The sequence below is a fragment of the Bos javanicus genome, chromosome 12 (assembly GCF_032452875.1).
Source record: "Bos javanicus breed banteng chromosome 12, ARS-OSU_banteng_1.0, whole genome shotgun sequence".
NCBI classification, from domain to species: Eukaryota; Metazoa; Chordata; class Mammalia; order Artiodactyla; family Bovidae; genus Bos; species Bos javanicus.
This window is the reverse complement of record NC_083879.1, coordinates 49394042-49421636: the sequence shown is the minus strand read 5'-3', so window position 1 is coordinate 49421636 and position 27595 is coordinate 49394042.

Below are 27595 nucleotides of genomic sequence, written 5' to 3'. Positions count from 1 at the left end.
TTTAAGGCTGAATTTAAGTCTGAATTCTGCATTTTAAACTCTGTACTAAGGATTATACAACAACAATGTATCCAGCTTAAGGACAGTTTCTCCTTCCTGAAAACCTTCTGTCTAGTCCTGATATTTTAGAATGGGAGTGGGTCTGGTAAAATCTTTCTATTGTTAAATTCTAATCCTGTTATCTTAAAATGTAAACTGTGGGAGTGGGTCTAGTAAGATCTTTACAACCTTGAAACATTCTTTTGATTTACTGTAATAACCAATTTAAAAAGTATATATCTCCCTTGCTAAGACTATCGAGGGGGGCACTCTCCATCTCCCTTGTGATGTGTGTCAGAAGCTTTCTCTATCCCTTTTTCACTTCAATAAAACTCTGCTACAAACAAAAGCTCTTGAGTGATCAAGCCTGGTCCTTGGTCCCTAGTCACAATACTAAATCTTCTTCAGAGAACATGAATCCAACATCGTTCACCATAAGCTATCAATAGGACCAAAATTCTCTTTGTACAATCCCTGTACACTTGAAAAAAAAAAAAAACTTTAAAGCCAACACAGTATTTCTGGAACAGATCAGTGTTCGTATTTACTAAAATAATACATACCTATGGTAAAATTTTAAGCACAATACAAAACATTCAAAATAGTCATAATCTTAAGCATATTACAAAACATGCCCCAAAAATGGTCATTATCTTACTTCCTAAAGACAAACAATTTGGAAAATTCTGTTGATAAACCGTGAGTGCAAACATTCAGAATATAAAATCCCTACTATATATTTTTAAAATAGTAGTTCTCACCTTCAGGTAAACATTCCATCTACTAGCCAAAACCTTATCTTATTTAATTTACTGTTAATTCATTCCCATCAGAGTTTGAGAAGTCAGTGAAGTATTTTCACAGAAAAAATAGAACTTTTTCAGTCAGGTTTTCCCGCTATTCTTATCTCTAGAATTGTATCCAGTATTTTATTTAGTTCGAAATACCACACAGGGGTGGAGGAGTAGAGGCTGATCCTCTCGCATGTCATCTGTTCACACATTTGTTTGTTCACATTTACTCTTGTTGGTCTTGAGATCTCCTACATACCGTCTAGTCTTCCTTCCCAAGGTCAAGCCTTCTTTATCCTCTTTCCACAACAAACCCTTTTGATTCTCAGTTCTCAGCTACATCCAGACCCTGTTTGAGGGATACAGAAGCAAGTATTAGTAATTGACTATGTTCCTCAAACTCTGGAGCTGCCTGAAACCCATCAGCCTGGGAACTTCTGCAGCCATTGCTACTGCATAGCTTAGGGATTATGCAGGACACAGGGCATGCCGACATACAAGGTTTGCCCGCTCTCCAGTCACCCTCTGAAATACAAGTCACAGGCACTCTCTGTATCCCATACCGCCCTGCCCCAAGCTCAGTAACAGGTGACAGAGCACTCTACCCACTAGCAGTTCACTTCTAGGTCATCTTAGGGAAGTCACAGTTCTCGATACAAGCTTCTAAAGCAGAGTGGTGGCTTCCTCTTCAGTTCTCCTCCCTCCCACAGTTTCGACAATATTTAACCTAAGGTCCAAGGATAGGCTTTTGTTATTTTTCCACACGATTAGAGAAGCAACAGTAGGTCTTCTGGCTTAGCCTTTTAGAAATATAATATGCTGACCCTTACAGGTCAAAAGCTCTAGCTTTCGAGACTATGTCTCTACTATGAGTCTCAAGAGTGTATTTTGGAACCCAGAAGCCAAGGTATTGACATTTTGTCCACTATATTCAATGTAATTTATCCCCTGAGACATTGTGTGTTAATGAATTGATAGGGGAAAGGTCACTGGAAAAAAAGGGAAATAGATCACATCACATAGAGAAGAATTTCAGTTAACATAATAGGATTCTATGCATCTGTCTAGCCAACTGCATATTCATATATTTATTTTTCTAGAGAACTATTTTTTTTTCTCTAGAGAATTCAGACATGTCCATTGCTTATTTCTCAGAGTTTTACCATTTTCCCATTTTGTCTGAAGCTGTGCCTTAGCAAAGCCACCATGCATTTCTTCTGCCTTCACTATCATTCCATTTTATTTATGATTGAGTTCATTGGTTACCTTGTTTATACCCCAAATCATAGGATTCCAGAGGAAAACAGGCATTGTTTCACAGGTAATACATTACTATTTTCTGACAAGCTAGAATATCAGAATAGATTCTTCTTTTTCTTTTTGTCCACTCTTTTCCTTTTTCCTTTTTTTTTTTTTTTTTTGTGGGGGGGGTGTATTTTGGGGAGTGGGGAGTAAGTGAAGTGCCTATAATTCACACTGAGAAAACTACCCAAAAAGTTGAAATGTAATATCTGAAGTAGACTTTTTGCAAAAAAGCAAAATAGCTGTCTGGGGAGACCTTACAAATAACTGTGAAAAGAAGAGAAGCGAAAAGCAAAGGAGAAAAGGAAAGATATAAGCATCTGAATGCAGAGTTCCAAAGAATAGAAAGAAGAGATAAGAAAGCCTTCCTCAGCGATCAATGCAAAGAAATAGAGGAAAGCAACAGAATGGGAAAGACTAGAGATCTCTTCAAGAAAATCTGAGATACCAAGAGAACATTTCATGCAAAGATGGGCTCGATAAAGGACAGAAATGGTATGGACCTAACAGAAGCAGAAGATATTAAGAAGAGGTGGCAAGAATACACAGAAGAACTGTACAAAAAAGATCTTCACGATCCAGATAATCACGATGGTGTGATCACTCACCTAGAGCCAGACATCCTGGAATGTGAAGTCAAGCCGGCCTTAGAAAGCATCACTATGAACAAAGCTAGTGGAGGTGATGGAATTCCAGTTGAGCTATTCCAAATCCTAAAAGATGATGCTGTGAAAGTGCTGCACTCAATATGCCAGCAAATTTGGAAAACTCAGCAGTGGCCACAGGACTGGAAAAGGTCACTTTTATTCCAATCCCAAAGAAAGGCAATGCCAAAGAATGCTCACACTACCGCACAATTGCACTCATCTCACATGCTAGTAAAGTAATGCTCAAAATTCTCCAAACCAGGCTTCAGCAATACGTGAACCATGAACTACCAGTTGTTTAAGCTGGTTTTAGAAAAGACAGAGGAACCAGAGACCAAATTGCAAACATCTGCTGGATCATGGAAAAAGCAAGAGAGTTCCAGAAAAACACCTATTTCTGCTTTATTGACTATGCCAAAGCCTTTGACTACGTGGACCACAATAAACTGTGGAAAATTCTGAAAGAGATGGGAATACCAGACCACCTGACCTGCGTCTTGAGAAATTTGCATGCAGGTCAGGAAGCAACAGTTAGAACTGGACATGGAACAACATATTGGTTCCAAATAGGAAAAGGAGTACATCAAGGCTGTATATTGTCACCCTGCTTATTTAACTTATATGAAGAGTACATCATGAGAAATGCTGGGCTGGATGAAGCACAAGCTGGAATCAAGATTGCCAGGAGAAATATCAATAACCTCAGATATGCAGATGACACCACCCTTATGGCAGAAAGTGAAGAGGAACTAAAAAGCCTCTTGATGAAGGTGAAAGAGGAGAGTGAAAAAGTTGGCTTAAAACTCAACATTCAGAAAACGAAGATCATGGCATCTGGTCCCATCACTTCATGGAAAATAGATGGGGAAACAGTGGAAACAGTGTCAGACTTTATTTTTTTGGGCTTGAAGATCACTGCAGATGGTGACTGCAGCCATGAAATTAAAAGACGCTTACTCCTTGGAAGAAAAGTTATGACCAACCTAGATAGCATATTCAAAAGCAGAGACATTACTTTGCCAACAAAGGTCCATCTAGTCAAGGCTATGGTTTTTCCTGTAGTCATGTATGGATGTGAGAGTTGGACTGTGAAGAAAGCTGAGCGCCAAAGAATTGATGCTTTTGAACTGTGGTGTTGGAGAAGACTCTTGAGAGTCCCTTGGACTTCAAGGAGATCCAACCAATCCATTCTGAAGATCAGCCCTGGGATTTCTTTGGAAGGACTGATGCTAAAGCTGAAACTCCAGTACTTTGGCCACCTCATGCGAAGAGTTGACTCATTGGAAAAGAGTCTGATGCTGGGAGGGATTTGGGGCAGGAGGAGAAGGGGACGACAGAGGATGAGATGGCTGGATGGCATCACTGACTCGATGGACATGAGTCTTAGTGAACTCCGGGAGTTGGTGATGGACAGGGAGGCCTGGCATGCTGTGATTCATGGGGTTGCAAAGAGTCAGACATGACTGAGTGACTGGACTGAACTGAACTGAACTGAAGTAGACTTAAATATAAAAAACTCTTAGGCATTTCAATAAATTGCAATAAAAATTCTTCAATGTTCTTCATAACTATTTCTTTCATTCTTACTGCTAACCCTGTAATTAGTCTAGGTCTCCATGATTGTCATGTAGACCAAGAGTCTGAAAACTTTTTTCTGTTAATGATCAGATAGCAAATATTTTGGTCTTTGCATAGGTCTCTGTCACAACTACTCAACTCTTCTGCTGCTGCTAACTCAATTCAGTCGTGTCCGACTCTTAGTGACCCCATGGACTGAGGAGCCTACCAGGCTCCTCAGTCCATGGGATTTTCCAGGCAAGAGTACTGGAGTGGGTTGCCATTGCCTTCTCCAACTCAACTCTTCTGGAGCAGAGCAAAAGCTACCATAGAAAATACACACGTGAATGCGTATGAAAGAAAGTGAAAATGAAGTCTCTCAGTCATGTCCAACTCTTTGCAACCCTGTGGACTGTAGCCCGCAAGGCTTCTCCTCTGTCCATGGGATTTTACAGGCAAAGATAAAGGAGTGGGTTGCCATTTTCTTCTCCAGGGAATCTTCCCGATCCAGGAATTGAACTCAGGTCTCCCACATTGCAGGAAGATCTTTACCCTCTGAGCCACCAGGGAATCCCAAATGAAGATGGCTGCATTCTATTAAACATTATTTACACACACACACACACACACACACACACACACACAGAGCAGATGTCAGACCCCTATTTAGGCTATCTAGATGCTATCTAAAAGTGTCCTCCCTTTTTAATCCATTCTTCATTTTCTGTCCTATGAGTCTGTGGAGGGGACAACTTCCCCTGATGAGATGACATGACTTATGTATGGATCTATTAATATCTCTCATACTGTTATTTAAGATCCTCTATAAGATGACCGTTAGTGAGGGAAAGAAAACTGGAACCAAGCAGAAGAAAGTGTTGGGAAAACTGATCTGCCCATAGGTTCTGGTTTTGGTAAGGACAGTTCAAGGAGACTTTTCAAAAGACATAGAAACTTTAGACATAAATCAGGTCACTATGCCTGCTCACCTCTCTTGGAATATTGGACACCAGAGGGGAGGATCCAGATGGTCATCAAACATTCAGTGGCCAAGAGGCATCATTTGCAGTTTTTTCTCTATATGAAAGGCCCTCAGCCAGGAATCCATAGAGACAGGGACGAGCTATAGCACAGTTCTTGAGCCAGGCACTCAGCAAGTTTATCATCAATTCACAGTCAAGCCAAATCTTTGTCTCTAGGCCTCTGGATACCATCCAAATGGCTAGAGTTCATGGCAAAGCCAGGGGCTGGATACATAATAAGCCAAAGAATTAGATTGACCAAAGAGTTGGGAGCAACGATAGACATGATCCTAACTTAGAGCAAACACTGTGAAAACCTATTCAGAAGGATAAAATTGGTTGTGGTACCATAAAGGGAAGGCTACATGGTTCTGGATGGGGTCTCCCTAGGAACTGCCTCAATAAGTTAAGTCACTTAAGGGATCTGCCTTCTGCAATGAATGTACAACCTCCCCTTCTTGGTGGTGGTCAGAAAAATAGGTGATAAGAGACTGAAAGATTGTAACTCAAATGCATCTAAGACTACAGAAGGCACATAAATCCTGACTTGCAAATACTCAATGAGAAATCTAACTGACACACTGAGCAGATTTCTGGCCTCAGCAAGTGTTCAGCTGCAGTCTGGTCTTAAGAGAAATCAAATAATATTCAAAGACCACTTTATTAAGTCATCTTGAAAAATCATTGTCATAGATAACAAAGATATTTATCATCTGTATGAGCAATTAATGTTTGCCTGCAGAAAAAACTAATTGAAAAATCAAATCATAATTAGATAGTAACTAAGTGAGCAGGGGTGATATGATGTATAAATTGCTTAATGCCATTAGGCTAAGATAACATAAAACACATCTACTTTATTATAAAATTTTATTGTTGTGAATGGATACAGAACCTGCTGCATCCATAACCTTCAGTTTCTTGCTTCTCTCTTCATAAGAGGGATGTCTTTCTCGGGAAGGAAGTTTTTGAGTCTCAAAGTGGGTATTTAGAAGGCAAACATTCTCTTGACTATTCTTGCATTAGTACTGCCAAGATTTACCTCCTGTAACTCTTCATATTCTATATTTCTATGACTGGCAAAGCTTGATTTTATAAGAGATAGTCTTTATTTAAATAAATCTATTTTGCTAACCACATCACAATCAGATCCTGTTAGCATGAAAACTGTCCTTTGCTTTTCCGATAACTTACCTGTGCTTTGGTGTATTACCTAACATTTTAACTCTCAAGGGATATTCTTTTATTTAATTTGCAAGAGAGTAAAAGTCTTCACAGGCTGTCAAAGGAAATACCTTGAACTGGAAACTACAGAGGCACATAAAGCATAAACAAAACACATTGGATTCCTACCTGGTTGGCAGACATGGACACTTGGGGGCCCAGCTGTTGGAGTTTAGATCAATGGATCTTGTTAAAGTAATTTAATTCCAAGACTCACTATGCCAAGATCTACTTCCTGCCTCAATTAGCATTGGCTTAGGAACAGATGTGGAAATAAACCTGTAGGGGTTTTTGGTGGGGGGAGGGTACATGAGGGTATGAGGCTTATATATCAGAAGATTTAGATGCTGGGCAGCTGGTGAAATTAGAGACAGTGTGACACAGAAGGCCAGCCATAAAGCAGAGTAGGAGCTTGCAGTGGGGAAATGAGTAAATACTGGCCTGGGTGAATGCAAGGGGAAACAAAGTGATATTCTAGGGATCTGAGAACCAGGAATCTGTCCTGAACACAATTTGGAATATTAGCTACACAGGATAGAAAACAGAGAAAAGAGAGTGGGAAAATTTAGCAGTAAGTACCAATGAAGAGACTATTTAGTATTCTGAAGTCCTCAATGATGGGTTGCTTAACTACAAATAAGTCTCTGATACTCATCAGCTTATTTAAAAAATGGGGATGATAAAATTAACTCATTGGGTTATTGAAAGATAGTCCATATAAAGTGCTTATTATAATTTATAGCTTATTATTACTATTAAAAAGTCAACATTCAGAAAACTAAGATCATGGCATCTGGTCCCATCACTTCATGGCAAATAGATGGGGAAACAATGGAAACAGTGACAGACTTTATTTTCTTGGGCTCCAAAATCACTGCAGACAGTTACTGCAGCCATGAAATTAGAAGACACTTGCTCCTTGGAAGGAAAGCTATGACAAACCTAGACAGCATATTACAAAGCAGAAACATCATTTTGCCAACAAAGGTCTGTATTGTTAAAGCTATGGTTTTTCCAGTAGTCATGTACAGATGTGAGAGTTGGATCATAAAGAAGACTGAGTGTAGAAGAATTGATGCTTTCGAACTGTGGTGTTGGAGTCCCTTGGATAGGAAGATCATACCAGGCAGTCTTAAAGGAAATCAACCTTGAGTATTCATTAGAAGGACTGATACTGAAGCTAGAGGTCCAATACTCTGGCCACCTGATGCAAAGAGCCAACTCATTGGAAAAGACCCTGATGCTGGGAAAGATTGAGGGCAGGAGGAGAAGGGGGTGACAGAGGATGAGATGGTTGGGTGGAATCATCAACTCTATGGATCTGAGTTTGAGCAAACTCCAGGAGATAGTGAAGGACAGAGAAGCCTGGCATGCTGTAGTCCATGGGGTTGCAAAGAGTCATACATAGCAAATGAACAACAACAAAAAATTATTATTATTATATCTGATACATGGAATACTGATAAAAACTACTTCCCTCGTCTCTAATATAGAAGATCCTTAACCTGAAATCTATAGCCCAAAGGAGAATCATAATTGGGTATTTGGAAACAAGTGAATCACTTCAAATTGTTTACAGAAATTTGTGCATGTGTGTGCACTTTTCTGAGAAGAGGGTTTATATCTTTTATCTGTTTTTATCTCAAGAATGCCCATGACCAGAACCAAGGTTGAGAAGCACTGAGCTGGTACACAGTAGTGAAGATTTTCATATCTAACTCACTAGTAGGTAAAAATGTGATCCTACTATATCAACAGGCCAGTTTCCCATGGATTCAGCCTGGATAGGACAATACATTAGGAAATAGTCCTTCATTCTGACAGCTGGACGTGGCAACTGTGCCTGGGAGTGAAGAGTAATTGTACAGCAAACAACACTTTGGTTGGTGACTCAATTCCCCACTTAGATCTGTTCACACATTGGAACTTTTCTCTCCTTTCTGCTTTTTCTTCCATCATTAACTGAATCATCCTCATGATTGGTGCCTGACCTTCTATCGCTGCTAAGTCACTTCAGTCATGTCCGACTCTATGCAACCCCACAGACGGCAGCACACCAGGCTCCCCCGTCCCTGGGATTCTCCAGCCAAGAACACTGGAGTGGGTTGCCATTTCCTTCTCCAATGCAGGAAAGTGAAAAGTGAAAGTGAAGTCACTCAGTCGTGTCCGACTCTTAGCGACCCCATGGACTGCAGCCTACCAGGCTCCTCTGCCCATGGGATTTTCCAGGCAAAAATACTGGAGTGGGGTGCCATTGCCTTCTCCGTGACCTTCTATTGCAGGATGACAAATGCTTCCGTACTTCCTCTGGTTCTTCCTGGTCTGAAAGCAAAAAGATAGTCATTGTAACAGAAATAAAAAGATTTCAGAAGCATTCTCCTCCTTTTATTCAGATGATCTCTTTTGCCAATATTTATCAACTAGAACATATTTAGCACCAGAGTGTTGATAGAGGATTATGCTAATAAAATTGATGCTTTCATTTATAATGAAAACAATGATGACAGATAATATTCTGTATAAGGACAATTACAACATCTGGATCTACTTGACAAAGTAGAAGTAACATTTAGAAGTATTGAAGAGGAGATTTTGCATTAATATAAAATAAAGGTCAGCTCTGAATATAATCCATATACCATGTTTTGGAATGATAAAATCATTAATTATTCTGTATACACTGTGAAGATATTAAATTGAGACATAAAATACAGTTTTTCATAAATTAAAAATAAATCAAGTCAATATAAGTTCTTTGTCAAAGTTCACTTACTAGATAAATAGGAAAACATAGGATTAATAAATATGCAGAGTCATAACTCTAGCCCTTTAACATATTCATGAGCCAGTTAAGAAAATACAGGTGGCATTCCATTATTGGTGGTGGTAGCTTTGTTTCAAAGAATAACTGGCCTTCTAGTGCATGAGATCATATGCTGAATTCTTTCTTATATATAACCTGCAGAAAATTAAGGTTTTAAATTATTAAAAAATAATTTTGGTGACTATCAATAAAGCAACAACAAAATATTTCTAAGGACAAAATGATATTTTTTGCAGGTGATTCTCAATATATGAGTAAGTACTTAGTGAGTATTGTATTTACAGAGCCATCAGTTCCCTTCTAAAGGGGTTGCCCTATTACAGATTGAGGCATTTGCATTTACATTGCTTTACTTGTCAATCAGTTTTACTCACTGAGCTTTAATGAAGCAAGCTTAAGGAAATGGCAACCCACTCCAGTATTCTTGCCTGGAGAATCCCATGGACAGAGGAGCCTGGTAGGCCACAGTCCATGGGGTCACAAAGAGTCGGACACGACTGAACGACTTCACTTTCACTTTCACGTAGGAATGTGAACCAGAGGAGAGAAAATGGTAAAACTTTCAGTGAAGTGAAGTCGAACCGGGGTCTCCCGCATTCCAGGCAGACGCTTTAACCACTGAGCCACCAGGGAAGCCTTTCAGTACACCTGTTTTAACACCTCAGAATCATGCAGGTTTTAGCTGAAATGTTTTACAGGTAAATTATACCACTGCTAACTCAAATTTTCACCTTCAAAATGCCTTAAAAATCAGATTTCATGTAAAGATCAGTGTATAGATCAGTAAACAAAAGAAGGCCTAGTTAAGTTTTCAGATGAGAGGAGCAAAAGGTAGATATGATGAAAACTGATAACAAAAGATAGATGCAGAGATATAAGATTTGACATAATGAAAAAACAGAAAAAAGTAGTCTATATATTCCACACAGGCAGGGATTGTGTTTGCTTCAATGGACTGTTTGTGTCATATAGTAGGCACTCAAAAATCTGAGTGGATTTGTGACTGATACAACTTTAAAGCTCAGTCAGACAACATGTTGCTGGAACACTCCAGTAAAGACAGAATAACAAGGGGCTAGAGATGTTGAATGGAGGGCTCAAGTTTCACTAAACCATTTAGACTTAAGAGCCATTATTTATGGTTCTACTTGATTATGAACTTCCATGTCTTAGCATAAGAGAAACATGGTGAGTACAGTGAGTCCTCTACATATGAACCTTCATGTTTTGAACTTTCAAAGATGTAAACATGGAGCTTACTGATGAAGTACTGTTGGAAATGAGTCCCAGAGAAAGAACCAAGACAGTCAAGAGAAAGTAGAAGAGACTGAAGAACCAAAGAGACTCATGATGCAGGAAACGGCAAGGGGGTTTTCTTCATCTGAGAGGCACTGTTCATTTTTGAGGCAAAGCACCCCAATATAGACTGGTACACAAAGGTTTCAGCAGCCACTCAGAATGCAGTCCAGTGTTATCCTGTCATCTGTGATGAGAAAAGCTTCCCTGGTAGCTCAGTTGGTAAAGAATCCACATGCAATGCAGAAGATCCCAATTTGATTCCTGGGTCGGAAAGATCCACTGGAGAAGGGATAGGCTACCCACTCCAGTATTCTTGGGCTTCCCTTGTGGATCAGCTTGTAAAGAATTTGCATGCAATGCAGGAGATATGGGTTCAATCCCTGCGTTGGGAAGATCCCCTGGAGAAGGGAAAAGCTACCCACTTCAGTATTCTACGCTGGAGAATCCCACAGACTGTATAGTCCATGGAGTCACAAAGAGTTGGACACAACTGAGCGACTTTCATTTTCATAATAAAAAAAAGAGCTACTACCCAGACATCACTGGACCATTTTGTCAAGTGGGTTCAGTTCAGTTCAGTCTCTCAGTCATGTCCGACTCTTTGCGACCCCATGAATCGCAGCACGCCAGGCCTCCCTGTCCATCACAAACTCCCGGAATTCACTCAGACTCAAGTCCATTGAGTCAGTGATGCCATCCAGCCATCTCATCCTCTGTCGTCCTCTTCTCCTCCTGCCCTCAATCCCTCCCAGCATCAGAGTCTTTTCCAATGAGTCAACTCTTCACATGAGGTGGCCAAAGTACTGGAGTTTCAGCTTCAGCATCATTCCCTCCAAAGAAATCCCAGGGCTGATCTCCTTCAGAATGGACTGGTTGGATCTCCTTGCAGTCCAAGGGACTCTCAAGAGTCTTCTCCAACACCACAGTTCAAAAGCATCAATTCTTTGGCACTCAGCCTTCTTCACAGTCCAACTCTCACATCCATACATGACTACAGGAAAAACCATAGCCTTGACTAGATGGACCTTTGTTGGCAAAGTAGTGTTTCTGCTTTTGAATATGCTATCTAGGTTGGTCATAACTTTCCTTCCAAGGAGTAAGTGTCTTTTAATTTCATGGCTGCAGTCACCATCTGCAGTGATTTTGGAGCCCAAAAAAATAAAGTCTGACACTGTTTCCACTGTTTCCCCATCTATTTGCCATGAAGTGGTGGGACCGGATGCCATGATCTTCGTTTTCTGAATGTTGAGCTTTAAGCCAGCTTTTTCACTCTCCTCTTTCACCTTCATCAAGAGGCTTTTGAGTTCCTCTTCACTTTCTGCCATAAGGGTGGTATCATCTGCATATCTGAGGTTATTGATATTTCTCCTGGCAATCTTGATTCCAGCTTGTGCTTCTTCCAGCCCAGCGTTTTTCATGATGTACTCTGCATATAAGTAAATAACCAGGGTGACAATACACAACCTTGACTTACTCCTTTTCCTATTTGGAACCAGTCTGTTGTTCCATGTCCAGTTCTAACTGTTGCTTCCTGACCTGCATACAGATTTCCCAAGAGGCAGGTCAGGTGGTCTGGTATTCCCATCTCTTTCAGAATTTTCCACAGTTTCTTGTGATCCACACAGTCAAAGGCTTTTGCATAGTCAATAAAGCAGAAATAGATGTTTTTCTGGAACTCTCTTGCTGTTTCCATGATCCAGAGGATGTTGGCAATTTGATCTCTGGTTCCTCTGCCTTTTCTAAAACCAGCTTGAACATCAGGAAGTTCACGGTTCCCGTATTGCTGAAGCCTGGCTTGGAGAATTTTGAGCATTACTTTGCTAGCGTGTGAGATGAGTGCAATTGTGCAGTAGTGTGAGCACTTTGGCATTGCCTTTCTTTGGGATTGGAATGAAAACTGACCTTTTCCAGTCCTGTGGCCACTGCTGAGTTTTCCAAATTCCATGGCATATTGAGTACAGCACTTTCACAGCATCATCTTTTAGGATTTGAAATAGCTTGACTGGAATTCCATCACCTCCACTAGCTTTGTTTGTAGTGATGCTTTCTAAGGCCCACTGGACTTCACATTCCAGGATGTCTGGCTCTAGGTCAGTGATCACACCATTGTGATTATCTGGGTCATGAAGATCTTTTTTGTACAGTTCTTCTGTGTATTCTTGCCACCTCTTCTTAATATCTTCTGCTTCTGTTAGGTCCATACCATTTCTGTCCTTTATTGAGCCCATCTTTGCATGAAATATTCCCTTGGTATCTCTAATTTTCTTGAAGAGATCTCTAGTTTTTCCCATTCTGTTGTTTTCCTCTATTTCTTTGTATTGATCACTGAGGAAGGCTTTCTTATCTCTCCTTGCTATTGTTTGGAACTCTGCATTCAGATGCTTATATTTTTCCCTTTCTCCTTTGCTTTTCACTTCTCTTCTTTTCACAGCTATTTGTAAGGCCTCCCCAGATAGCCATTTTGCTTTTCTGCATTTCTTTTCCATGGGGATGGTCTTGATCCCTGTCTTCTGTACAATGTCACAAACCTCCATCCATAGTTCATCAGGCACTCTATCTATCAGATCTAGGCCCTTAAATCTATTTCTCACTTCCACTGTATAATCATAAGGGATTTGATTTAGGTCATACCTGAAAGGTCTAATGATTTTCCCTACTTTCTTCAATTTAAGTCTGAATTTGGTAATAAGGTTACCAAAGTGTCAAGTGGGTAGATAGAATTAAATCCAGCAAGGAGCCAGAACCTGTTCCATCAGTGTCAGGCATGAGTAAAATTTCAGCTTGCCCTCCATCTCCTATTGCTGATGATCTTTCAGCTCTGCAATCTCCCACCTCCTCTCCCTCCTGCAGTCAGTAAATCTTCTTGCCTGTTCACTTGATGCCAGCCCTGGTATGACAGCTGTGGTACTATACTATTGTACTTTTCAAGATACTGTAAGGTATGATTCAAAATATTTTATTTTTGTGTGTTTGCTTTTTATGTATTATTTGTGTGAAAAGTACCATAAACCTATTAAAGTACAGCACTATATAACTGATGCTGAAAAAGATTGAAGGCAGGAAGAGAAGAGGATGACAGAGGATGAGATGATTGGCTGGCTCATCAATTCGATGGACATGAGTTTGAGGGAGCTCTGGGAGTTGGTGATGGACAGGTAAGCCTAGCATGTTGCAGTCCATGAGGTCGCAAAGAGCTGATCACAACCAAGAGACTGAACTGAACTATGTAACCAAATGTGTTTGTTGGGTACTGAGGCTAACTTTGTTGGACTTATGAACAAATTGGACTTATGAACAAATTAGACTTACGAATATGCTCTCAGAATGGAACTTGTTCCTATATAGGAGACTTAACTGTAATTGTGTGTGCATGCTAAGTCGCTTCAGTCGTTTCTGACTCTTTGCAACCCTATGGACTGCAGCCCACTAGGCTCCTCTGTCCATGGGATTCTCCAGGCAAGAACACTGGAGTGGGTACTGTAATTGTATCCCTCATCTAAAATAAAAAGGAAAAATGATGTGTTTGTCTACAAAAAATAGATTCTCCAGTTTCTTTCTGAGCCCTTCTCTAAAGAGCCAGAATAAACTGGAAACACTTCCAAGACCAACAAATAAATAAGATGTTCATCAAACATTTTTTATATCAAATTTAATCACTAAAGTTAATTTGATTGAGCATTTAATTATCAGAAACCAAATTGAGAGTAATTTTTTCAACTTTCAGGTAAATTGGAGTGTTTAGCACAATCTAAGAGATATCTGAGCTAGTTGTTATGGGTCACTCGTTACTACTAATCAGAAACTCTTGAATGTATTTGTAGACTTTTTCTACCTCAGTCTTGTATTGAATTTCTTTCCTTTCCATAAGATTAAAAATCTGAGTTTTTTTTTTTTTAATTGGTTTGTTTGAAAAGCAAACTTTTAAACATCTTTCTAATGAAATTGCTTCTTTGGACAAGCAAATAATTTGTGACAAATTGTCAGTTTCAGTGATTGGCTTGAAACAAGACCATAAATATTCAGCTTGACATCACAAAACATCTGCTCTTTGATTGCGATATGCTACTTTTATGTTTTGGTTTCAAGAACCCTGAGTTTTATTTACATGTACCAGATTACATCCTATAAAACTTGAAGTGATGGTTAGCATTAAGACTTGCAAATAATAACAAGATATATGCAGACACATATAAGCAGACACATTGGCCTTCATATTCTTCCCTCATGGTACAGTACTTCATAGTCCGCCAGTAATTCTATGGAAGAGAGGCAAGGATCCAGAGATCTGGAGTTCATTTCATTCCTGACTAATTTCACACATACGTAAAAGACATTAATTATAGTAGAGTTCACTGCGAAGGCTAAAAAGCAAGATATATTGTGAGGGTGCAGAGGAGGGTGGGGGAGGGGTGGAAATCTACCTCTTATGAATATTGAGTTACTCAATTCAAGAAAAAAATCATATTCTGGACTGATTTGAGTCCTCTTTATAGAACGAGAATTCTCTTGCTTTCCATTTTCTGTCTCTGCCGGGAGCCAGCATATTGCATATTGAGTGCATATTGCATATTGAGTGCAGCACTTTCCACAGCATCATCTTTCAGGATCTGGAATAGCTCAACTGGAATTCTATCACTACTGGGAGCCAGCGTGAGGAACTCCGCCCGTGGCAAAGGTCATGAGGAAGGAGGCTTGGCATACGCAAAGGCGGGATCGAGCCTCAGGAGTCCCCCTGGAAATTCTCGAGCATCTACCCCCCAAACCAGAGTCCGCCTACTTTCTGCTTTGTGCTTTCACCTACACCTCTGACTTTACAGGGGGCTGTCCCCTACTACCTCTCTCTGGAAAAAGAGTTAGCTTACAGCTCCAGTTAATTCCTGGGTGTGACAGTGTTTCAACCTACAAACTCCTTTGGAAATCCTCTAGCCTGCCTGAATAGGTTTTGCCAGCCACATATGATTGTTCAGAGCCTCCCAACTGTGAGAGGCAAGAGATGTTCTAAACTGTCTAAACACAGATTCCTTTGAGTAGTTAAAAGATTGATTAGAAATTGTATTGGTGAAGGGTTTTTCACTTGTTGGGCCAATGTTTGCTGCTAAGTCTCCATACTCCTTACCTACTGTGTCCTTGGCAGTGTATTGATTGATATAATGGGTGTATAGAAATGTAAGTAGTAGCCTCAATGTTTGTAACCTTGGACCCTTGAGTTAATTCTTTTCTTGATTGAGCCCACCTCACCTTTGCCCTATAGGAATGCAGCTTTGTCCAGTGCTTTTTTGGAGGCTGGTGCCTAACTTTAGAATAATCACCTTTAGAGAAAAATAAGTTTCTTAAAATGTTAACAGGCCTCCTGGCCAGAAGATGATGTAAATCACCTGAACTTTTGCATATGATAAGTTTGAAAGCCTGGCTTCGATTAGGACCAGGAACTGCTGTCCTTGCATGACTCCACCCCTTCCCCCATTATCCTCTATGCACAACTTAAGGTATAAAACTACTTTGAAAAATAAAGTACGCCCCTTTTTGTTCATCGAAATTTGGTCTCCCCATGTCGTTCTTTCTTTCACCTTCTGGCTGAATTTTTCCTCTGAGGCAGGGAAGCTCGTCAAGCCTACTAACTTTGCCTGGGCTTCTAAGATCTGACCAGGGAGGCCTTCGTGTTTCCTCTCCTTCAGGAGAATGGGAGGACGCCTGAGGCCTTCGTAGGTGACATAAATTCCCTGCTTTGGAATTTTATTCAGCCTCTTTTCTTCACTGAATTTTCCTACTGAGCTATCCTTATTTCAGCCACTTTTCTCCACTGAATTTCCTCACTGAGCTATCCTCATTCTATTACTCTTTATATCTTTGATAAATATTTAAATAAATAGGTTGCCTGCACCGTCTCTCCTTCGAATACCCTGGATCAGCTGGGGCTGGACCCTGGCATGTCTCTTTACCAAAAAGCTTATAGTTCCCTCACTACAAACTGATTCTGAGGTTTGACTTCTAAAGTGCTCTTTTCAAAGCTCTCAATTACTTGAAAATCCCTGAATTTTCTAAAATCCCCCAGGTGCTGTATTTATTTTAAAGGAATTGTGTGCACATGCTTTGTTCATTAATCACAAATTGGGAGGTGTATTAGCAGTTGAAAAGATGTTTCAGGAACTTTACAACTGAGAATACTGAATAATATATTTGGAAATATTAGTCAAATAATGACAAGAGAAAAGCTTGGCTACCATTTTGCTTAATCCATCACTGAAATTGGCTGTTCTGTTTAGAAAATATTTCTTGGAAATCTTGTTTTTTATTTAGCCTGTTTGGTGATGTTTTTCATTGGCAAGCATAGAAAACAGAACAGTGATGTTTGAAAGCCTTTGCTTGTGTGTATGTGCTCAGTCAGGTCTGACTCTTTGCAAACCCATGGACTGTAGCCCACCAGGGTTCTCTCTCCATGGAATTTTCCAGCCAAGAATACTGGAGTGGATTGCCATTTTCTACTCCAAGGGATCTTCCCTACCCAGGGATTGAACACATGTCTCTCAGTAGGAGTATTCTTTATCACTGTGTCACCTGGGAAGTCCACCTTTTATTGAGGGTTGGGCTAAAAACAGGAAGTGATGCCCAGCATCAGAGTCAAGATTCATTCAGTCACTGAGATGCACCAGCACTTTTCAAGAGGCTAACTGGACAGCTTAGCAGATTTACATTCAGTTAGGAATATTTTTCCGAAGATCTTGAAGTTGGCTTTTGCAAGAGTTTTTCTTAATCTCTTTGAATACCTGAAAAATAGATTTGCATACAGGTCTATATAGGAACTGTTTAAATAATGCAGGGCTATTTCTCTAATTAAGGTCTTCAAAGCTGTACTCATGGCCAAGCTTAAACCTTTAGGAAGGATTTCCCCCAAATGATTTGATTCGTATTAGGATATATATTACTTGTACCTTAACAAGAAAGAGACTCTCCTAGGAATTAATGAAATGTTCAAAACTTCTTTCATAATACGTAGTTTAAATGAGCAGAATTTTGAGTGGATATCCAGAAGCTAACCACTTTAACTGGCAAAACATCCCATTATCCAGTTACTCAAGTATAGAATACCTTATTTGTTATTAATCTGTGTCTTATGTTTGTGATGCTAAAAATGAATTGAAGTGATTAGCTTCTCAATACCCCTCAAAATTCTGCTCATTTAGACTATATTTTATAAAAGAAGTTTTGAATGTTTCATTAATTGGTTTCATAATGTTAAAGAGAATGAAGACTAGCCCACTCATTTATATCACCTAACACTGTTTGCCTGGTAGCTCAGCTGGTAAAGAATCCACCTGCAATGCAGGACACCTGGGTTCTATTCCTACGTAGAGAATAGCCCCTGGAAAAGGGATATGCTACCCACTCCAGTATATGGGCTTCTCTGGTGGTTCAGAGGGTAAAGCATCTGCCTGCAATGCAGGAGACCCAGGTTCTATTCCTAGGTCGGGAAGATCCCCTGGAGGAGGAAATGGCAACCCACTCTGGTACTCTTGCCTGGAAAATCCCATGGATGGAGAAGCCTGTAGGCTACAGTTTATGGTAGGCTACAGTCTATGGGGTTGCAAAGAGTTGGACACGACTAAGGGACTTCACTTTTCACTGGTGGTTCAGACAGTAGAGAATCCACCTTCAATGTGGGAGACCTAGGTTCCATCCCTGAGTTGGGAAGATCCCCTGGAGGAGGGTATGGAGAATCCCCCTGGACAGAGAAGCCTGGTGGGGTCGCACATGGGGTCGTCCATGGGGTCACAGAGTCAGACATGACTGAGCGACTAAGCACAGCACAACACTGTTTCACCAAGTAAAAATTTTTTGCTTCAGTAGTGTGCGACCACATGCGACTATAGCCCACCAGGCTCCTCTATCAGGTTTCTCCAGGCAAGAATACTGGATTGGGTTACCATACCTTCTTTCCGGGGATCTTCCCAACCCAGGGATTGAACCTGCATTTCTTATGTCCCCTGCATTGGCAGGTGACGTCTTTACCTCTAGGGCAACCTGGAAAGCCCCTACTTAGAATCTAATAACTGCAAAATGTTTAAGGAATTAAACCTGCAATAATGCTGTAGTGATTGTCATAGTTTATCTGCTTTGAAAAAGAATGCCTAGAAATTTTTCTAGCAATCTTAGGTAATGTGTAACCCCTATGCTTATTGGATAACTTGGTTCAGAAGCTCTGGATGGATTATTCCTGTTTAATCATGACAAAGGCCCTGGGGGATAAGTAGAACTTCTGTTTACTGTTCTCCTTGTGATCAAATGAGTACACTGATATATGTTTATTTTCTAAATTATCTCCAAAAATGCAGTTGTAGAAATAGCATTCCACATGATGTATTTCAACTTAAAGTTCTTAGGTGCTGAAAATATACCCGCACTATTATAATGGCACTGTGAGCTCTTCCATTTTTCACTCCTTTGATATAAATTTAAATTTTAAAAAAAGAATGTGGTTATTTTCCCATTCTTGATTCTCCTCTATTTTTAATGCACTGGTAATCAGTCCAAATTTATTCATTTCTTTGCCCATTCAATAAATTTCCATTAAGACCCACAATTTCCATGGGTTAAATCATTCACCAAAATATTTTTGCAAGTACTCTAGGCTTGTAAGAACTAAGGATGAAGAATATTCATTGATGAAGAATATTTAATACACACAATACATTAATTTTGTGTGGACACATGGGTATGAAATGTAACACCTCAAAAATCAAGGTTTGTTGTCAGATTTATTATGAGAGAAAATGAGTGACCTTGGAAATACCAAAATATTGAATAGTATAAGTTTCAAAATGGGGCATATTGAGAAAGAAATTAAAGATAGCATCTAACACAGTGATTTCAAAATAGTAAGCACTTGAGAAAAAGTCTTTGTTAAACATTACTTGAGTGTTCTATGCTGCTGCTGCTGCTGCTGCTAAGTCCCTTTAGTCGTGTTCGACTCTGTGCGACCCCATAGACGGCAGCCCACTAGGCCCCGCCATCCCCAGGATTCTCCAGGCAAGAACACTGGAGTGGGTTGCCATTTCCTCCTCCATGAGTGTTCTATAAAATAAGTCAAAACATAAGCATTACATAAACTTTTCCTTAAGGACAGTATATTACTAAAATGTTTCAGGAAAAAAATTAACGAAGTTCACTATGAACTAACTTATGAAAAAACAGCATTACAATATTTTTAGGCCAAAATTATGATCTTATGACTATTCCCCCAAGGCTTTAAAGTATCTGGGCCAGATTCAGCTTAACCAATGGCTTAATTTCTGGAGTCTTCCCACTGATCCAACAAAATCTTGGTTCTGAATCTTGGTTCCCATTTAAACTTGAGGAAGCCAACTGCAGCAAATGCTAGAAATACCCTCCTCAAAACCTACAAATAGGTTAAAATAAGCAGTAGCTTTCCCTGTAGTCAACAAAAACAGTTAACCACTCTTCCTGACCTCCAGAAAACATTAAGCAAAGAGAGTCAATCAAAGACTGATATTTAAAATCTGAAGTTGTATAAACTTTTAGGATATTTAAAGTGAGATATATCTTTTGTTGTCTTGAAAGTGCTACTCAACCAAACTTGGATCCCCTGTCCCACATGCAGTAAAGTCAACATAATGACATGAGTTTGTGGTGAAGAAAAATACAGTGTTTATTGCAGGGAGTCAAACAGAGTCCAGAGCAGCTAGTACACAGGACACCTGAGCTCCCCAATGGGTTTCAGCGAGGCATTTGTTTAAAATTTTTATGAATCAGTTATATAGATACATATATCCCCTCTTTCTTTTTTAGATTTCCTTCCCATTTTGATTATCACAAAGCACTGAGTAGAGTTCCATGTGCTATCCAGTAGGCTCTCATTTGTTATCTGTTATACATAGCAGTGTATATATGTCAGTCTCAATCTCCCAATTCATTCCACCCCCCCACTTCACACCTTGGTGTCCATCAGTTTGTTCTCTGTATCTGTTCTCTACAGCTTATGGACACCAAGCTTTATAAATAAAGTTTACCTGTACCATTTTTTAGATTCCATATGTAAGCCATATTGTGCAATATTTGTTTTTCTGTTTATGATTTCACTCTACATGACAGTCTTTAGATCTATCCTCATTTCTGCAAATTGCACTGTTTTGTATCAACAGAGGAATGGATAAAGATGTGGTACATGTATACCATGGGATATCACTCAACCATAAAAAGGGATGAAATAGTGCCATTTTCAGCAGAGCATTTTTAGAGACAAGGTGAGGGAGGGTCATTTCAGGGTATGTAATATGTGATCATGGTCATCAAGTAGTTAATTTCTTGCATTTGATGGGGGTTTTAGCATCTGTAAAACAGCTCAGGGAATGTGCACCAGATACTATTACCTAGGTACTTCAGAGAGGAGCTGAAGCAGAGGAAATGAGTGGGTGTCTGCCCCACCAAGGCCCCATAAGGTCCTGCTTCCTTACATAAGTAGAGACACTGCATTGGCTATAATCATGGGGACAAAGGCAGCTCACCTCATCAAGTGACAAGATAGATTAAATCAAACTCTAGCCACACGCCAAATTAAAATATCTTCAGTACCAGTTGAACTTCATGTTGGAAAACCCTCATTAGAGAATTTGAACGTGTCCTTGGCATCTCAAGTATGAATGCTTCACCACCCACTCAGTCCCTGGAAAGCCTTTCATACCATCTTCACTTCCTCTTCCCTTCAGAGGAAATCATCCTCTAATGCCACTGCCAGGAACTGGATCACGAAAAGTCTTGAGCTGCTTTACTTCAGTTTTTATCTCAGTCACTTTCCAGTCTTCCTGTTCCTCCCTTCTGCTTGTGACCCATGAGATTCTTAGCTGGGCTCCTCTCTTCCACTCCCTCGAGAAAACACTTTTCCCTCTGACTTCCTGAGGGCATTTCCCCTTGTGTTCATTCAAGAGACTCAGGTTCCTTCTCTTGTTTCTTCTCCGTGCATTCAATGCCTTCAAATTCCAAGCTACCAGGCATTCACTCCACCCAAAGGTTTTTTTCCTTCTTGTTGTTTCATTTGTTTGTTTGAGAAGGAGGTGAAGGGGGGTTTGCTTTCCAGTTAGTTTTTGACAGGTTAGAAACCAGCCTTTTTAAAATTATTTGTATGTGAACAGGAGATTGGAAAGTAAAGGGACCACACTATAGTGTGGCAGTGTGCACAAAGGCACGCACCCCACCAGACTCCACAGTCCTAGACTGTCTGCAGGCAGCAGTTTGGAACTTGGTGTGACTGGAGCCTCCAAACAGGTCTCCTGAAATCCAGCTCTTCCAGTTAGCCTTCTGTCAACCAGAGCTACCCATGTCCTTCACTCCACTGGAGGTTGGAGAGGGCCACCGGTTTAGTTGAATGGGGAGGTTTTCTTTGATATTCACAGAAGTCTTTTAACAAAGAATTCAGTTCTTGCACAACCTCATGTCTTCCTGATGATTGTCTAAGCAGTTAGGAGGCAGTGGTCTACCGGAAACTGAGTTCTACCAGTCCTCCACTGAGTTTTGTCCCTCAAATCAGAAGCCTTTTCCTGGAACAGCCAAATTCACAGGGGAAAAAATCACATTTCAGGTCCATACTGGCTCATGCAACACATGAATGGATGGATGGGTGGACCACACACAGACATACACATTCACACACATACATTGATGCACACACACACATATACACACACCTCTGCCATGCAGATATGGGGAAAGGAGGTAGGGTCCCAGCAAGTAGGAACATGCTTTCCATGACACTCAATTAGATGCAGTGGTCTTCATGCCACCCCTCACACAGCAACAAGTCTACCATCCAGACCACCCCCAGAGCACAGGGATGATTCTTGAAGCCAGTGCTCCTCATGTTGCCAGAGCCTTCCAGTAGCCTCTGTATGTGGGACTCTTGGGAAAAAGTGTTGAGTTCTGCAGAGAGGACGATGGGCTGGACACAGGTGCTGGTGTGGGTCTTGTCTAGGAGGTTGCTTCAGAGTAGCAATGTCAGCATTGAGCAGGATGAGGTTGTAGTTGGGCTGTAGAATGACAGCAGAAATCTGCAGTTTCTGGAAAATTTTTTCATCCCAGTTGTCATCCTGGTCATATTTCCCCAAGAGGACTTTGAGGACTGCTGTCTTAATCACAGTGACCTTCCCCAGGTGGATTAGCACTAGCTAGTCACCACCACAGTGCTCTGGTTCACCCGTGCGCCACTGCAGACTTAAACCGCGCATCCTTGTGCAGGTTGCCACCATGCACTCCTCTGGCCCTCCAGCAGAGGGCCACCTGCAGCAGTCAGCACACTCCAGGGGTTTGGGGAACTACTGTCTCAATTTTCCTAGCCCATGGAAAAAGCCCCAGCTTAGTAAGATACACTCAGATCTCCCCTTCCAAAAGGTAATGTATCAATCCCTCAACCAGGAAAGTACAAATCTGGAAAGGTGGTCTCCACGATTGTGATGACCGCTAAGCCACCTGGCCTCTTTTTCTTTTCAATAGTAATCAACCACCTTGACATGGCTAGCAACATAGACCAAGGTTAAACTTAAAGGTTTTGAAAGCAAATGAAATCTGGGTTCCAGCCCCAGGCACTTAATGGCAATAAAGTGAAAGTTGCTCAGTACTGTCCAACTCTTTGCAACCCCATAGACTACACAGTTCATGAAGTTATCCAGGTCAGAATACTGGAGTGGGTAGCCCTTCCCTTCTCCAGGGGATCTTCCCAACCCAGGGATCGAACCCAGGTTTCCCACACTGCAGGCAGATTCTTTACCATCTGAGCCACCAGGGAAGCCCTAATGACAATAAAATCTTGGACAAATCACCAAATCTCTAAGAGTCTTCTCTTGCCTGTAAGATGAATATAGTAGTGCTGTGCTTAGTCACTCAGTCTGTCCTTTGCGAACCCATGGACTGAAGCCTGCCAGGCTCCTCTGTCCATGGGGATTCACCAGGCAAGAATACTGGAGTGGGTTGCAATGCCATTGTTTCATTCTTCAGGAGATGGGATGATATGATGCAGGTAAATAGACTCAAAATATCATTATAAACATGACCACCATGAACTAAGTCATACTATTCTCCTCTGACAAAAATAATGGAGAAGGCAGCTTTAGTGTGTGTAAGACTCCTCTCAAGGGTTTTTTAAGCTTTCTTCTTCTTACTATAAAGAGAAAAAAGGAAAACAAATATCATCTGAAGTTTGATTTGAAATATATAAAATGTATGAAGCAGAGGGGAAAACTGAAAGAAAATACTGGAAATGTCGATAGTTGCTCTGGTGGGCTTTTTTCCTACTTTCCTGCCTCCTTATATTTTCTATTAGTTGGCCTGTCTGATTTTCACAATGAAATATTACCATCATTTTAAGATATAAAGAATTTCTTTTAAAAGTTCCATCTTCTTGTTTTCTTTTTGATACATACATAATGTTTTTAAATTTAAAAAATCAAGCAGATGATTACAAAACATTGTATGATATATGACTTATTACATATTTTGGTTAAGATACAAATTGGAATCTACAATAAACCAAACAGCAAAAAAAGAGACTTATGATAGACATTTTTCTTTTAAAATCATAAGTTTAAATAGTATCATAAATCAATATACTTCCAAAGGAAAGCAAAAGTGTTCCTAATTCTTTTTTAAAAACATAGATCTAGAAACACAGATTATAATTCTGATATATACACATTTGTTACTTTGAGGAAAATGAACAATAAGATTGTATTTTCTACATGTATAGATGTGAGAGATAGACTATAAAGAAAGCTGAGTGCAGAAGAATTGATGCTTTTGAACTGTGGTGTTGGAGAAGACTCATGAGAGTCCCTTGGAAACAGCAAGGAGATCCAACCAGTCCGTCCTAAAGGAAATCAGTGAATATTCATTGGAAGGACTGATGCTGAAGCTGAAACCCCAATACTTCGGCCACCTGATTGAAAGAACTGACTCATTGGAAAGGACCCTGATGCTGGGAAAGATTGAAGGCCAGAGCAGAGGAGAGTGACGGAGGATGAGATGGTTGGATGACATCACCAACTCAATGGACATGAGTTTGAGTAAACTCCAGGAGTTGGTGATGGACAGGGAGGCCTGGCGTGCTGCAGTCCATGGGTCACAAAAAGTCAGACACAACTGTGCAACTGAACTGACTGACTGACTGACATATTCAGTTACCTTCCTAAAGTTTTATTTATCAAATTTTTTCTTTCTACTTTTAATATAAAATGCATATTGATTTGCTTCTTATTTAATAATGAGCATCCTCCATAAGCAATAGCTATGCAAAGAAACAGGATGTTCTGCTATTTTGGAAGAGTATTCATCAGTTCAGTCTATCTCAGCATGAATGTTATGTCTCTCTGTCCAAGAAAACAGGGCTCCAGAAATGCTTAAAAGGTGGAATTCAGTAAGCTTGCGAGTTTCTATACTTAAGCATATACTTGAACTTGTTATCTTTATCTAAGTATCCATTCTGTGAGTGCTTTGTATTCTGAGGTTGCATACAGAAGCAAATGTCATCCTAATCTGAAAGTTTCCTTAATAAACCGGCTCCATTCCATAGGCAACTCTAGTGTCTGCTGGGAGCACAGGTCTCTCGATGACTTTGGGATATCTGATAATGCTATACATTTCCTTTGCAAATGGAAATTGAAGTTGAAAGATTACTTAAAACATACACAAAGTTACTGATAAATTAATGTCCAGCAAAATTAGACTGGTCAACAATCAGTCTAGAGAAAAAGGAAAGAATGATAGGAAGAGACAAGAATGATGACTAAAAAAGGATTAAAAGAGACATTTAAGACAACTGATCTTCAGGACAAATGACTCTTCATGATTATAATGCATAAGGGTGAAGTGAAGATTATCTGTTTTCATACTATTTTGTCTGAAAAATTATACCCATTAAAATCAAACCTTGAATTATTCTTGGTAATACAAATATAACATACATAACATTGTTTAATATATAATTTCATTTTAAGATGACATTATAATCAAACCTTTTTTTCTTTCTTGGCTATTTACCATGATATTTTGGTCTCTTTTAAGTGGTCTTTGTACTTAAAATGTCAATTTTTCTCATGTTAAGGAGACCATGAGTATATTATTTTACAACATAAATCTTAACAAAAATTAAATTTCTTTCAAGCAAGGGAGAGAGATGGTTGTTGTTCAGTCACTAAATCGTGTCCAAGTCTTTGAGACCCCATGGACTGCAGCAAGCCATGCTTCCCGATCCATCACCAACTCCAGGAGCTTGCTCAAATTCATGTCCATCAAATTGGTGATGCCATCCAACCATCTCATCCTCTGTCATCCACTTCTCCTTCCTTCAATCTTTCCCAGCATCAAGGTCTCCAATGAATGAGTCAGTTCTTCACATCAGGTGGCTAAAGTACTGGAGCTTCAGCTTCAGCATCAGTCCTTCAAAAGAATATTCAGGATAATTTCCTTTAGGAGGGACTGGAGATTGAGTTAAACATCAATGACCGATAATTTAATCAGTGTAACCTACATAATAAAACCTCCATAAAAATCCCAAATGAAAGTGTTCAGAATACATCTGAATCAGTGAACACACTGAGGAGCTGGAGAGAGTGGCTTACTCAGCGAGGGCATGGGAGCCCCGTATAATAAACTGTTCCTGAATTCTGTCAGGTCTTCTGGAAAATTATCCACCTGAGGAGAGGATCAGGGAATCCCCAATTTGTAGCTGTCTGTTGAATAAGTATGTGAGGCCTGGGGCTTGTGATAGTGTCTGAAGTGGAGGCAGTCTTGTGGCAATGAGCTCTTAACATGTGGGATCTCAGCCTAGGTAGTTAATGTCAGCATTGAACTGAATCACTGAACACCAATTGTTGTCCAGGGAGTCAGAGAATTAGTCATCAGCGTGGAAAAAAACCCCCCACATTTGGTGTCAGAAGTCTTGTGAATAGAGAATGCTGCTGCTACTGCTGCTAAGTCGCTTCAGTCGTGTTCGACTCTGCGCAACCCCACAGACAGCAGCCCACCAGGATTCCCCATCCCTGGGATTCTCCAGGCAAGAACACTGGAGTGGGTTGCCATTTCCTTCTCCAATGCATGAAAGTGAAAAGTGAAAGTGAAGACATTCAATAGTGTCTGACTGTAGCGACCCCATGGACTGCAGCCCACCAGGCTCCTCCATCCATGGGATTTTCCAGGCAAAAGTACTGGAGTGGGGTGCCATTGCCTTCTCCTGAATAGAGAATGTTTTCCTTTAATTATAAAAATAGTTTTGACTTTCTAGATTTCTAAATGGGTTCTAGGGACCCCCAGGCTTCCATGAACCACACTTTGAGAGCCTCCACTCTATCATAATAGCAAAATGTGTCATTCTACAAAATGTTGGGTTGGCCAAAGAGTTCTTGTAAGATCTTACGGAAAAACCCAAATTTTTTGGTCAACCCAATAATACTAGACAGTGTTTACACAGAGAAAGATATGGAATTTTTAAAATTTGTTTATTGAAATGCAGTTGATTTACAATGCTGTGTTAATTTTGACTGTATAGCAAAGTGATTCTGTTATATATATATGTATATATATATACACATTCTTTTTCATAATGGTTTATCACAGGATATTGAATATAGTTCCATGTGCCATAAGTAAGTAGGTCCTTGTTTAGAATCTTTTCTAAGAGGATAAACAGTGTTTGTAGAAGTTCTCTGACTGAAAGTCATACTCTTTCTGGGTTTATAAAATAAGTAAATAGAACCATGTGCCTTTGCAAAGCCCGTTCAGAATGAATAGGCTCTAAAAGAGCATTTTCTAAAAGACCATTTACTCAAGAAAACAGAATTCTTAGGTTAAGCAGCAATGGGAAAGGACAATGGCAGAGGGAGGGAAAAATTAATG